The following is a 15066-nucleotide window of genomic DNA, read 5'->3' on the forward strand; positions in this document are numbered from 1 at the left end:
TAGTTTTCTACAAAAGAGTATTGGGATGCAGTTGCTCCTTTCCTAAATAAGATAGGAAATACAATGCAAAGTTATAAATGAAGAATTCTCAGGATTCTTTACATATACTTTTTCAAATGAATAACTTAATATGAGTAACATGACCTTTCTAAATATCATTGATCTGTCTGCCAGCTCAAATTTGCTTTACACAGCCCTTGAAATTTCCCCAATACATCATCTTGGTTGACAATGATGCCAATTTCGATAATGGAAAATAAACTAATAAAATACTACACCATGAATCATACTTTAAATTTTTACTAGGTTTTATACCCTTTGTTTAAAAATTCCTACCTTGCTCATTTTTAAACCCTATAAGGAAAAACCTTATTTACTTATTCATTTATTCATTCATTTATTTATTTACTTAATTACTTATTTGCCTGTTCTGGGACTTGAACTCAGCCTGGACACTGTCCTTGAGCCTCTCTGTGCTCAAGGCTAGCGTTCTACCACTTGGCTTTTTCTGTTTATGTGGTACTGAGGAATCAAACCCAGGGTTTCATGCATGCTAGGCAAGCACTCTATCACTAAGCCACATTCCCAGACCCTGGTTTATGTATTTTTGAAATAGCCCCTTGTTTATTTATTTATTTTTATTTATTTTGAGGAAATTTGGAAACTCATTAGGTAGCTTAGGCTGGTGTCAAACTTGAGATCCTCCTGCCTCTTCTACCTGATAGCTGCTCAGAAGTATAATCTTAATGGTTGGTGCAAAAATTTAGCTCTGCAGAATGTTACAATTCACAAAGGGACATCTGGCCTTAAAGTCACTGTACTATTGTTTATAGTATTGTAATTGTAAATATTCTAATTCCTCATGCAGTAGATGAGGTTGGCACTACACAGATAGAAGTCTGGATCTCAGTTCTTGTCTGTCCCTACATTTGTAACCTTTTTCCAGTGGAAGGAAGAAAAAGCAAATACTAAATTTTGTACAAGGTAGCACTGGATAGTTATTTAGTCAGATCTCTAAAAAGATACCATTTCTAAGCCAGAAGCAACATGTCTTTAATTCAGAGCCTCTTAAAGGCTCTGTTCTGTTCTGCACTGGAGTGCAGACCAGCACATGCATGAGCCAACATGCTACCTCACAGCACTTGACAGGCTGAAAATAAATGGTGTGAGTTCTTAGGATCCTTCAAACAAGAAACTAAAAATGATAGCAGTTTGCAAAGAAATTCTCTAATCTGTTAGGTTTTCTATCTTCTTCCTTTACCTTACTGTAAATCTATATAAATGCTTGTACCAATCATTAGGAGGTACTAACAAAAAAGTAAATTCTAAACCTGTCTCCTACTAATTATTTTTAAGCCCACAGTCTTGTGAAATTTAACTACTAGTTCTCCTCCTGAAGGTCTCACTGCCCATTCCACTCATCAGCCCATCCTATGTAAATGACCCTGAGCACTCCTCCAGTGTCTTGCATTATTGGTGTGTTTCACATTTTTTTAAAAAATTTCTGGCATTTTCTCCTCATCAGTAGGCAGGGGTAGTGCTGAATAACTTCTATTACAGAACAAAGGAAATGACTTTATATGAAACACACTATCTGAAAATCATAAATGTGTGTTTTCTATGTGAACTATATGGTATCCTAACAAGCAGTTGAGCTACGAAAACTCAGCTGGGAAAGTACGTAGTTACTATGGAAGATAGCTATATTTTTCTATCCCCCCCCTCTCTCTTTTCTGGTACTGGGGTTTGAACTCAGGGCCTGGGTGCTGTCCCTGAGCCTCTTTGTACTCAAGGCTAGCGCTCTACCACTTGAGTCACAGCACAATTTCCAGCTTTTTTTGAGTAGTATATTGGAGAATGGCCTTAAACTTCGATCCACAGATGTCAGCCTACTGTGTAGCTAGACTGGCACCCAACTTTGTTTTTATTTCTAAAATAGAACATTTAGTAATTTTTAATAAACTATCAAAGTTATTTAGCTTAAATCCATTAAATGTATTGACTATTCAGTGATAGTACAGAATAGTACATGTGAAACGCTAGAAATGTCATCAGGTATATCCAAGAATTCAAAATGCTTCCTTATAGTCCATATACTCTAATATCTTCATTTCCACAATTCTGTGAACAGAAGAGCAGATAGAAATGGCCACACTAAGTCTACAAAAGGCAGCATTAGGACTGTAGCCCTAATTCCTATCTTAGACATAAAGATGACAGGACGGAATCTGGATCCAGAGGGCTTGAGATGGCTTAGTTGTGTCATTTTACCCCAGCAGACTATTAAACAGGAAACGTAACTCAGTAATAGGTAGATAGGTTATAAACTTAGCTAGGCTACAAACCAGGATTTTATTTCTATATGTTCATAGAACCTGGCACAGTCCTTAGCCCACATAAAATTCCAATATTGAATAGCTACTACTATATACTATTACTAGTATTCTAAAGCCTTATTAAAATGTCTTAATTCTTAATTTCTTAATGAAGTGAAATATCATAAATGTCACAAAGCATCTGTAATTGAAGATAAGGCATATAAAAAACCAATTTCATATTTCAGAGGCCAGGAAAATAGCTCTTAACAACTAGTAAATGGTAGCATTCAACTTTAAAAATGGAAGTGCTAATTTCAAATTAGCTTTTAAATGTTCTATTTTGGTCACTTTCAGCCCACTTTAATTCTCTGCAAAGCTAAAAACAATTTCTCATTGCTCGCTGACTATTCAGGTGGAGCATAAGAAATGAAATGTGAATTAGAATGACATGGGCTAGCAGGCGTGTGTGTGTGTGTGTGTGTGTGTGTGTGTGTGTGTGTGTGTGTGTGTGTGTGTGTGTGTGTGTGTGTGTGTGTGTGTGTGTGTGTGTGTGTGTGTGTGTGTGTGTGTGTGTGTGTGTGTAGCAGGCGTGTGTGTGTGTGTGTGTGTGTGTGTGTGTGTGTGTGTCCTGTGCTTGAACTCAGGGCCTCTGGAGATAAGTCTCCCAAATTTTTCCACCCTGGATGGTTTCCAACTTTGATCCTGATAGGTAGGATTATAGATATGAGCGATCAATGTCAAGCTTCATGGCTCATTGTTTTATTTTTTTATTTTTTTGTCGGTTGTGGGGCTTGAACTCTGAGCCTGGGCCTTGTCCCTCAGCTCTTCAGCTCAAGACTAGCATTCTACCATTTGAATCACAGTGCCACTTCAATCTTTAACCCAGGCCTCATACATGCGAGGCAAGCACTCTACCACTGAGCCGCCTTCCCAGACCAATATGCTATTCACTAGAACTGCTGCTAACAGAAATTTTACACTAAACTTACAAAAACTGATCACTCAAAAGAAAAACCCTGCATTTCTATTCCTTTAAAATCCCATGTGTGGTGGCTCACCACAGCAAATTGTGAGGCAGAGATGGGGAGAACTGTGGTTTGAGGTCATCTTATAAACAAAAATTAAGTGAACCCCACCTATTCACACATGTCAAGCAACAGCCAGACTTGGCACAAACTTGTGATTCCAGCTACAGGAAGGTATAGGTAGAAGGACCATGTTCTGAGGCAGACCCTGGGCAAAAACATGAGACCTCATTTGAAAAATAACTAAAGTATAAAAGGGGCTGGGACCATGGCTCAAGCAGTCGGGTGCCTGGCTAACATGAGCAGGGTTTTGAATTCAAATCCCAGTTTAAAAAAATCCCATAGCAAGCTAAGAATGAACATTATTCACCATTTATGATATGCCACTTTCCCAAGTACTATACAGACATCATCTTAATTACAACCTAAGAAGGCGGGGTGGTGTGCTCACCATCCCACTGTGATAAGGAAACCAGACACCAAAGGCCACATGCAGAATAGAGTGGATTTTAAACCCAACTTTCTGACTCAGCATGGCATCCCAACTACAACATTTTATACCTACACCTACAGAATATGCTCACCAAGAACCAGATCTAGTTCCTCCCCTGTTGGCTTGGCTTCAGGCTTCCACTTCCTGTGGCTTCATGTGCCTTGGGCCTCTCACCTTCCTCTCCCTGGTCCTCAGCCCATTTCCCCTCATAGCTCCCTAATTTCTCTGAAAAAATTACTTTCTTTTATTTTGTCACATACCACTAATCATCTTCCTCTCATCCATGGGAGTTAAGTTGGTAACAAATCCTTGCTTGGGTTTTTCCCTCTCTTGCTCATCTCTTCATTTTCCCTTATCATCATCTCAGTCTAGATGTTGGCCATTACACATCTAAGTTACCACCACCTCTTCTCTCTGGGCCCTTTAACTAGCACTAGAAACTATAAATCTCCTTTCCAATGCTGGCCAGGAAGGCAGCAGATTACACTCATAATAATAACAATAATCATAATACTTACTAACAATTACATAGCATAGTGCTCTAAGCACTTCACATATATAGCCTCATTCAAATTTCATAATAGTTCTGCAAGGCTTTTGATCTTGGATATGAGGCTGGGAATGGAACCCAAGGTTTCATGTATGCTAGGCAAGCACTCTACTGCTGAGCTACATCCTCAGTTCTGAGTCTCCTTTATCATTCCAGTTTTACTTACTACAAAGCTGGTATCTGTGCAAGACAAGGTGAGTGAGTAACTTGCCCAAAGGCTCAGTCAGTGTAGGAATCAGGCTCTGGACTCTTGGCAGTTTGACTGTGCATTCTTAATTATTACATTTTCTCTCTTAAGTAAATTTACTGTTCATCAAAAACTCTGCATTCAGAGGTAGGGAGGGAAGAGATAGTTGGAGAAAAATGAAGGAAGGGGTAACAATGCTCCACAAGAAATGTATTCATTACCTTATTCATGTAACTGTTCTCTGTACAGCATCTTTACAAAAAAACACAACACAAAAACAAGGAAAAAAAACACCTCTGCATTCATTTGGGAGACTGAGCCATATGACTACTGCTAGCCAACAACTTAAGAGAACAACGAGGATGTTCCTTCCAACCCCTTTCCTGCCACAGCGAGCATTGATGGGATTTTTGGGACCTGATGGGACCTTGTTAGCCTGATGTTTGAATGATTAACTACAGGACTCTCACCCCAAGCCCATCTATGTTGGACATATAGCACAAATAAGAAACAGACATATATTAAGCCACTGAGATTTCTGGCTCTATCTGTGGCTCAACCAAAGCTAACCTATTCTAAGAGTGTTTAACCTACTTTGGCTGAAAAAAATACAGTTCTCCTGGTGAACATACATAAATCTTTCCATAGTCCCACCTCTGTTCGATCATTTCATGCTCAAGGACAGAGATGAGTTCCTTATGGTCTACCACATATCAAGCCCAAGTTCCTCTTCTACACTTTCAGGCACCTCCAACCTAATTTCCCTCCATTACCCAGGATATATCTTTTCAGCCAGTCTTGTTACTTTTGTCTCTGTGTGTAACACAATATTTGGTTTTTATTGGCTAGATTATTTTTTCTCTGTTTTTTTCTGCCTCCAACGAAATCATACCTTCTCTGTTAATTCTTTGATGATCCAAAGCCACCTATCTTCTGTTCATTAACTGATTTGGCTTTTACAGTCTATGTCACCTAGTTTGAACTTAGACACATATTATCTTAGAAGAAAGGAAGGACATGCTGTGGCTGGCAACCTGAGGCCTGGTTCTAGTTGGTGGCTAACAGGTTTCATTCCATCTATCTGGGCTTCCATCTGAAATTTTCTAGACTCTAGCCATCCTTGGTGAAACAAGTGATATGTAATACACAACTAGGACCTATGATTTTAACATAAATTCTGCTATTGCAGATGCTATGACTTTTACTGCTTTTTATGTTGTATGATTCTGAGCATGGCCCTTGAATCTAGACAAAGCTCAAAACACACACTGACTAAAGCTCAGCTTTGCCTATAAAGCCGGTTGGGATAAGAAGTTTATATTACTACATGTCATAATTTGTCAGGTAGTAATATATAACTAATAATGTTGCTTTGTACTAAAATGCAAATCATGTAAAATACATTAATTTGGAAACCAGAATGACGTTTAAGGCAGACAGAGTTTCTTTCCATTTTGTGCTCACAGGAAGGAGGAGTACCATTAGCTTTTCCACTTCCTCCCACATGAGAAAAAACGACCTATGACTGACTGCTCATGCTAGTTTATCTCTGATAATGCCTATTCAGATTTAGAGAAATCTCTGCAACATTGTAGTTGTTAGGAAGAATAAACTGTATAAGATACCATTGTACACAGGAAATACGAAACACATTTTATTTCTGTATTAGTAAGTTTAAGACGGCTTGTCCACTCAGCTAACCTGTAAGCCACTTGCAGGTAGGAGTCATATTTCTTTCAGTCCCACACAGGACCTACAGCAACTGACACAAAACAAGAACTCAAATACCTTCTAATTGGCTTTTTTCCATTTTCTCATTTGTTTCTGGTTTCTGTATCATGTAAGAATGACTTTTCCCATGGGAGACTTGAGAAAAAAGGAGTGTATACGAGTGAAACTGTATAGAGGCCACAAAAGCTCTGAATTTTTTTCTACAACCAGTAATATTCTGATGTATTCTTACTATGAGAGAGCAGAAATTCCACAATCCCATATTCAAACATCTGCCTTGCTTATTGTTATTGTTTTGTAGACAGTGAAACAGTAAGGTTAATCTGAATATATTTAAAGTAGTACATAATTCTTCATAAGGAGTTGTAGAACTTTTAGGTAACAGTATGGTTATATAAGTCAACAATTTTATAGCTTACTGAAATATGACAAAATATGATATTTGGAGCTGCTTCAAAATATTTCAACTACATGTACAATTGTTTTTAAATGTATAGAATACTTAATGCAGATTAACTTTGAAAAATATACATTTCTAAGGGAAGAAAACTTGAAAGTAAGTAAATATCTTAGGTATAAAATGCAATTTTACCTAAGCAACTGCTTCAAAACAGTTATCAATCAGTCTCTTGAAAATAACTAGGACGGTCAGGTGCCAGTTGCTCATGCCTATAACGTAACTATTCAGGGGGTTAGATCTGAGGATGTGGTTCAAAGCCAGGCCAGCTAGGAAAGTCCATGAGACTATTATCTGCAATTAAGCACCAAAAAGCCATAAGTAAAGCTGTGGTTCAAGTGACAGAGTGCTAGCCTGGAGCAAAAAAGCTCAGAGACAGTGCCCAGGCCCTGAGTTCAAGCCCGAGGATCAGCAGCAAAAAGAAAAAGGACAAGATAAGAACAGAATTAGGATGATATATAGAAAGACATTCCTAATCTTATAAATTTAGATTTACTGATTAAATTACTCTGTATTACTAAAGAATCTTATTTTATATATTTCTCAGGAAACTTCTGATATTTCAGTGTACCAATAATGTGGTATATATACTTTTATTTCAGTACCTTAAAATATTTTGAATGCAGTATTTTGCTAATGATTAGATAACTGCTCTCTCAAAGATGAAATACTGTTTGTTAAAAGGATCTGTGAAATGATTTACACTTGTTAGAAAATAGTGACACATGGATACATTGGTTATTTTTACTTGGCTAAGTCATTCAGTCTGAAATTTAACAAATAATGATTAGATACTTTTGCTTTAATCAACATTACTTCCATTTAATATTCATATATGTAAAAATGCGATTTAGTCAGTGTGAGAGGCAAGAATACGTTAGAGGACAGTCTGAGCTACAAAATGTGCACTTGTCTCAATAACCTGAAACAGGGCTGGAGGCATGGCTCAAGTACTAGAGTGCCTGCCTAGCAAGCATAAGACCCTGATCAAATTCCTGTACCATTAAAAAATAAAATAACTGGGCACCAGTGGCTCAAGCCTGTAATCCTAGCTACTCAGGAGACTGAGATCTGAAGATCGATGTTCAAAGCCAGGCCCAGGCAGGAAAGTCCAACAGGAAGTGGCGCAATAGCTCAAGCGGTAGAGCATTATCCTTGAGCTGAAGAGCTCAGGGATAAAATAAATAAATAAACAAATAAACAATAAACAGAACACTTCAAGAGCAAATGGTAGGGAATATAAGGAAAAAGTATAAAAATAATTACTGAATTTGGGAATAGGGCTCATTTTATTACTCTTTCCGCCTATTTGATAGAAACTTTTCAAAATAAAATGCTTTAAATATTTACACCAAGAGATATACAATTCATCTTAATCTATTCCTTCACCTTCAGAAACTGTCACTATAGCCTTACAGTAATTTCCATCTACAAATTATCTGGACTTCCCTCTGGCAATCTGGATGGCCAGACTGGACACTGTCCCTGAGTTTCTTTTGCTCAAGGCTAGTAATCTACCATTTGAACCACAGCTCATTTCTGGCTTTTTTGGTAGTTTATTATAGAAAAAGTCCATGATACTTTCATCTTTCTCGGACTTGCTTTGAACCACAATCCTCAGATCTCAGCTACCTGAGTAGCAAGGATTACAGGTGTAAGATACCGGTGCCTAGCTTAAAAAAATTTTTTTAAGTATAAAAAAATCAGTGCGGCATTTGGAAGCTACTAAGAGAAGTAGTATTTTCTTCTAGCTACTTAGTCAAAATAAAAAGTAGAATGTCCAGTAGTTAATACTCTTCAGTTCCCATTCTGAGGGGTATTCTTTCCCATTTGAAATATTTTTACAGTGTTTATTTATACTTCTTATTACAACAGCAAATTTTAAATATAATCACAAAGTTTACTTTCACAAACATCTGCACCACCTTGCAGTTGAAAATACATAAAGGAAGTCTCAGCGTGATATGAGTCTATCAAATTACTGTTTAGTATAATTAATGAATGACCACTACACAGACATTTTTAACCTTAAAAAAGGTTTTAAGAATGGAGAGGAACATTGAGGAATACCAGTTTCTTAACAGCTGACACTCATGATTCAATGGGCCCCTAGATCCACTGCTTTCCCACGGAGGGTACAGAATTGAGGGCATCCACACCTGAGAGATGATTGTGGATATTCCTTTAAGCCAAGAACACAAGTAAAGAGGCTCTAGGGTAAAAATCTTTATTCAACAAGCACTTAATCAATGTTTCTCTAGGTTGCCTAGCATGAGCAAGGCTATGGGTTTGATACCTAGTGCTCCACACACAAAAAATTCGTAAGAGAAAGAAAATTTAAGTATTTGATACATTCTTAAATTCTGCCAAATTTTCTAAAATAGAAACATCTTAATATCTCATTATAATTGTTGTTGTATGTGTGGGGGGGGTGGGAGTTCTGGGGCTTGCACTCAAGGCCTGGGTACTGTCCCTGAGATTTGTTGCTCAAGGCTAGTACTCTACTATTCAAACCACAGCTCCACTTCCACCTTTTTTTTTTTTTTTTTTTTGGTGGCTAACTGAAGATTCTTATGGTCTTTCCTGCCAAGGATGGCCTTAAACCAAGTTCCTCTGATACCCAGCATCCTGAGTAGCTAGGATTACAGGTGTAAATTGACAGTGCCAGGCTATTTTATATTATTATTCCATATTTTTTTCTCCATGTTATCACTGATATTCATGAACATACTCTTAGTCTGGTTATTTCTTTTCTTTTCTTTTTTTTTGTCGATCATGGGGCCTGGGTGCTGTCCCTGAGCTCTTCAACTCAAGACTCTACCACTTGAGCCACAGCGCCACTTCTGGCTTTTTCTGCTTATGTGGTGCTGAGACTCGAACCCAGGGCCTCATGCATATAAGGCAAGCACTCTGCCACTGAGCCACCTTTCCAGCCCTGGTTATTTCTTTAAACAACAAACATTTACTCAGTGCCTACTAAGCCAGACACTATCTAGGCACTGGGATGACAGCTAAAATAATATAGATTAAGCTGCCCTCAGAACTCGACTTATGTTCTGTAAAACAATATTTAATATTTAATATTAACATAAACAACATAACCTTAGGAGGAGGAGAATTGTGAATGCCCTCCCCAATTTTCTTCTTCTGCTTTCATAATAAGTTCCCTTTCTGCCGGGCGCTAGTGGCTTATAACTGTAATCCTTGCTACTCTTTCTGCTGAATTAGCCAGAGCTCATTCTATTATTTTAATAATCCAGCTAAGCAGTCATGCCATGCCCTCATCACTGATGAAGCCTTTTTCTCCTTTCATCTCAGATAACAGAAGTACACAGAGATTTCAGACCTCACATACGATATATACAAAAAAATTCAATCATAAGATAGCTCGGAGGTTATTTTTGTGTGTTGTTATTTTGCTATGGTTACTGAGACGTGGTTAGCATTTTGAAATTTTTTCTTAGAACAATATAGTGATCTGAATCTAAAATCTTTCATAAGGTACAACTTTCCAATGATAAACAAGGACAGGAAGTGAATCTAGAATACAGCCAGACTTCTAGTTCCCCTATTAAGTGATCTACTTTACTGTCACCAAGTCTGACTTAACCAGTATTAAATATCCTATCATCCTATCCTTACAGTTATTAATATTTACTCCTGTTTGAACAAAGCCTATTTCCTATTGGCTAGAAATTTTGACACACTCCAATATTTTAAGTCCCAAGAGGAAGGCAGCTGAAATAAAGGAATTGAGTTGCAAAGGAACTTAAAAAGCAGAAATGAAAACAGATGTTAAACTTCTTTGAAACAAGTTTTTACCAATAGCCTCAACCAATGCTATTTTAGTCAACTACTAGAAATATTCTACCTGATTAGAAGTTTCAACAAGCTTCACTGATCCTGAGCTCAAGTGTATGGTCTCGTCCCACGTCTTGTCTGCTATGCACCCCACCAGGACTATTTTGTCCTCCCTCTTCCTATATTTAATATCTGGAAACATTTTTTGTCATCATACTTGGGACAATGCTACTGTACTTACTGGTTATAAGCCAGGGTGCTGCTAAACATTTTGTAAGTGCATAGGACAGACCCCCACAACCAAGAATTCTGAAGTCAAATATCAGAAATACCACAGTTACCAGGTGCACCCATGGCTCACAATGGAAATCCTAGCTACTCAGGAGGCTGAGATCTGAGGATCCTGCCTGGGCAGGAAAGTCTGTGAGAGTCTTTCTCCAAATAACCATCAGAAAACTGGAAGTGGGGCTGTAAAGTGGTAGAGCACTAGCCTTGAGGGAAAAAGCTAAGAGACAGCATCTATAGAGGTCTTGAGTTCAAACCCCATGACCACTACCACTACCACCACCACCAACAACAAAAACCCACAATTGAGACAGGTCTAGTTTAGAACCACTATATCATTTCCCTTTACAGGGGAATATAAAATCACAGATCATTGGCTTCATTCTGGTGACAGTTTATTGACAATTTGAAGCCTGTTACATTAGACCTGTTCATGGTAAAATTCTGCAGCCACTAAAATCCTTGCAATGTTAAAAGCCAGAGACTCTCCAGGAAATGGAAATGAGTTTTTTTCCTTTGTTGCTGTTTTCATTTTCTTTTTGTCTTGTTTGTTCATATATATGTCTTTGGAAGGATATAGGGAGGCACAGAAAACTAGATACTATGTTGAAAATGAACTATACAACTTGTGGGTGGGGATGGCAGGGAAAAATAGGGAGAGTGTGAGGGAAGGGGTGACACTGTCTACAAAGATATATACTCTTTACCTGACATGTGTAACTGTAACCCCTCTGTACATCCCCATTATAACATTTAAAAAAAAAAAAAAAGCAAAAGTCTCCATTTGTACAAGCCAACATTCCCCAAGTGTCAACTCCATGTTGATGCTTTGATTCTGAAGGTGCAGGGTTTTGAATGCTACTATGAGGATTTTTCTCTCATTGGCTTACAGAAAAATGTGCTGGAAGCTTCTGAGCCTGGTTCTTTAAAGGGGATAAGAGTTCCTGCCTCCCAGGGTCACTCTGAGAACATGCTGGTAGAACTATAAGAGAGAGAGAGTCAGATCCTGCTCTTTCAAAAGCATCCAGTGGGGCAATGGCAGACAAATAAGTACACTCTTGAGTAATAAATGTCCTATATGGCTTGCAAAGACAAAGGAAGGACTAGCTCTAGATGGAGTGAGATTTTACAAAGCAGAGATATCCAGAGGGCCTTAAAGTTAGTCTTGCTTTCCTAGCATAAGTTTGCCAAGCAAAGGAAGAAAGAATGTTGTAACAAGAGTTGTCAGTCTAAGTGAATCCAGAGAGTTTTGAAATGATACAGGAGTAATAGGTAGTGGCAAACAATAAATTCAGTTGGTATGCAGAATATAAGGAATGAAAGAAAACAAGGCTGGACAAATTTGAGTTCAAGAAAAAAAATTTCTAACAAGTTAAACTTTATAAAATAGCAGGAGGAAACCATAAAGTTTCTCAAAGTATAAAGAAATATCATAAGATCTCCTTTAGGAATGAAAATCACGGTGTGGGGGGTACAGATGATAATGTTCTAATGTCAGGAAGAAAGTTAGGAGGCTTCTGTAGCAGTCCCAACAAAATAGGTTAAGTGGAATCAAAAGAGCAATGGCTTGATTAATTTATTTACTCTATGGAGAGCGACTCATGGGCCCATCCATCCAACAGATTCATTCACCATGCAGGAGCCACTGTGCTAACCAAGTTCTATCAACTGAATGTTTACATGTCCCAGATTCCTATGTTGAATGCCAATGTGGTGATGTTAGCTGTAGGCGAGGCCTTTGGGAAGTGACTGGATCACAGGATGGACTCCTTACAAAAGGGACTACAGAGATATCTCTTACTTCTTCTACCACATGAGGACACAGAGAAAAGAAGGTCATCTATGAACAAGGAAATGGGGTCACGCCAACCATCAAATTTGTTGATGCTTTGATTTTGAACTTTCCAGCTTCCAAATTAAAAGAAATAAATTTACATCAAGTCTATGGTATTTAAAAGGCTGAGGAATCATTAGTAAGAAAGAATTACAAGGCCTCCTGCTTGGAAAGAGTATATATATATATATATACACTAGTGAAAGAGACAGACATAAAACCACTCGTCATGTGTTGTTTAATTTCCATGGTGATAATTGCTGTAAGAAAGAAAATGTGGGGGCTGGGAAGATGGCTCAGTGGTAGAGCGCTTGCCTTGCATGCCTGAGGCCCTGGGTTCGATTCCTCAGCACCACATAAGCAAAAAGAAAAAAGCCGGAAGTGGCTCTGTGGCTCAAGTGGTAGAGTGCTAGCCTTGAGCTGAAGAGCTGAGGGACAGCACCCAGGCCCAGAGTTCAGGCCCCACGACCGGACCCCCCCCCCCAAAAAAAAAAAAGAAAGAAAGAAAATGTGCTAAGAGAGCATATCACAAGAAACTGTGACTTAGTCTAAGGGTGAAAGTGGCCAGAAGTGATCTTCAAGCTTGCCTCAATCAGCGAATGGCTGCAATTTACCTCATATCCTCCTCATTCTAAATAAAGACTCATGAGAAATGCAGTTTTCATTAGTCAACTTAGCTCTATGCAGTCACATTGAAGTATTTACTTATTAAATCCTCTGGCCAGCCTCGCCAAACCACTGGGTATTATTAGGAGGGCACATGAAGAGAGAGGAAACAGATGGGGCAGAGAAAGTGGTAAGAGAAGGGGAAAGAGGAAAAGGGAGGTGGGTGGGGGAGAGATGGGAAAAAGGAAGGAGGAAAGAGAAGGGAGCTCAAAATTCAAAGTCCTAAGGTACAAAATGTTCAATTTACACTGAGGAACTCGTGAGGGACAGAAAGTCTTGGTTGTGATCAATACTTGCAATATTCTTCTGCAAACTGGTATATAAGGGAAACTTCTATTGCCTTATCTTTTTGCCAGTACTGAAGTTTGAAGTCAGAGCCTCAGACTCACCAGCTTGCTTGGGACTCCACTACTTGAGCCAAGCCTCAAAACGGGCGGCATTTTTGCTGGTTATTTAAAGATGCAGTTTCATGGGCTTTTCTGTCTGGGCTGGCTTGGAACCATAATCTTTCAGATCTCAGCACAGCAAGGATTATAAGCATAAACTACTGAGGCTGGCTCTATTGAGATTCTGAAGGTATTGAGATTCTGAAATCCAGTGATGTGGATTGAAATTCAAACTCTTGTCAACTGAGTGATATATTCCTGGTCATATTTCTTAGTATAAGAATCCATTTTCTTAGCAGTCAAACAGATTAACCATACAAACCTAATGAAGTATTGTTTTTTTTTTTCTCTTAAAAGTAGGACTATAGGAGACCAGTTATCTAAAATGTCCATGATTCTAAAAACATCTAAACATATCTACCATCTACTATTTATAAAATCCTAAAGTAAGCATCTCCCAATTTTAGGCCCTGGTGGCTCTATCTTTATTCTGATAAATATCAATTCACTTCTAAAGATATACATCATCTTCCAAGCTATGGTGTTTATATATTGAATATTTAATACAAGTTCAAATCAGAGAGGCAACTTAGAAAGTCAACTGTTACTTACTGCTAACTTTACCCACAATACCCACTTCCCTTAAAAATACTCCAGCGGTTAATATTTAAAGTGACCACAGATGACTGTAGGTGAGTTATTCCTCTCCAATGGGCTCTCATCTAGCAGCCCAATCCCTTCACACTTTTAAGATAGTTAACATCACTGCATGGTGCCAGCTCTGTGACCACACATAACACTGTAGCCTGAACACAGGGCTACAACAGTAAGAAATAATTACATACAATATCTGTGACTGGTTCTTTTCACTGATCAGCTCACAGAACAGTATGGGTGGCGCATACTCATTTCTCAGTCTCTTGAATCACCTGTGCCAGTCCTACAACATTTGCTTTGTCCTGTCCAAGGCAAAGAGGTAGAAGTGAAAAGTCTGGATAAAGTAAGATCTCTTATATTCTGCTCAGCAAGAACAACAAGCAAGCTGAAACTATTAGAAATACATCCTTCTGGAAACCAGGTATTTGTAGAATTAAAAACATTTGTATTTGGATGCTGAAACCTAGAAAGTTCCCTCTTGCTCTCTTTGTTACTGTCAACCTCTTCCCCACCACCCTCCAACCACAGAGGAAAGTATGTAGATGTTTAAAATATCATTTACAAACAGGAATGAACCTTAAAAGAGATGCTCATGGGCTGGGAAGGTGGCTCAGTGGTAGAGCGCTTGCCTTGCATGCATGAGGCCCTGGGTTCAATTCCTCAGCACCACATAAGC

The 15066-nt window shown here is 38.4% G+C and overlaps 1 protein-coding gene across 1 annotated transcript in view; it reads right to left on the reverse strand.

Moving 5' to 3' along the window:
- Ubac2 (UBA domain containing 2) overlaps positions 1 to 15066 on the reverse strand; it is a 131340-nt gene that overhangs the window by 71362 nt on the left and 44912 nt on the right. The window lies entirely within an intron of this gene.

This window comes from Dipodomys merriami, unplaced genomic scaffold, assembly GCF_024711535.1.
Source record: "Dipodomys merriami isolate MVZ:Mamm:240054 unplaced genomic scaffold, mDipMer1.0.p SCAF_6, whole genome shotgun sequence".
NCBI lineage: Eukaryota > Metazoa > Chordata > Mammalia > Rodentia > Heteromyidae > Dipodomys > Dipodomys merriami.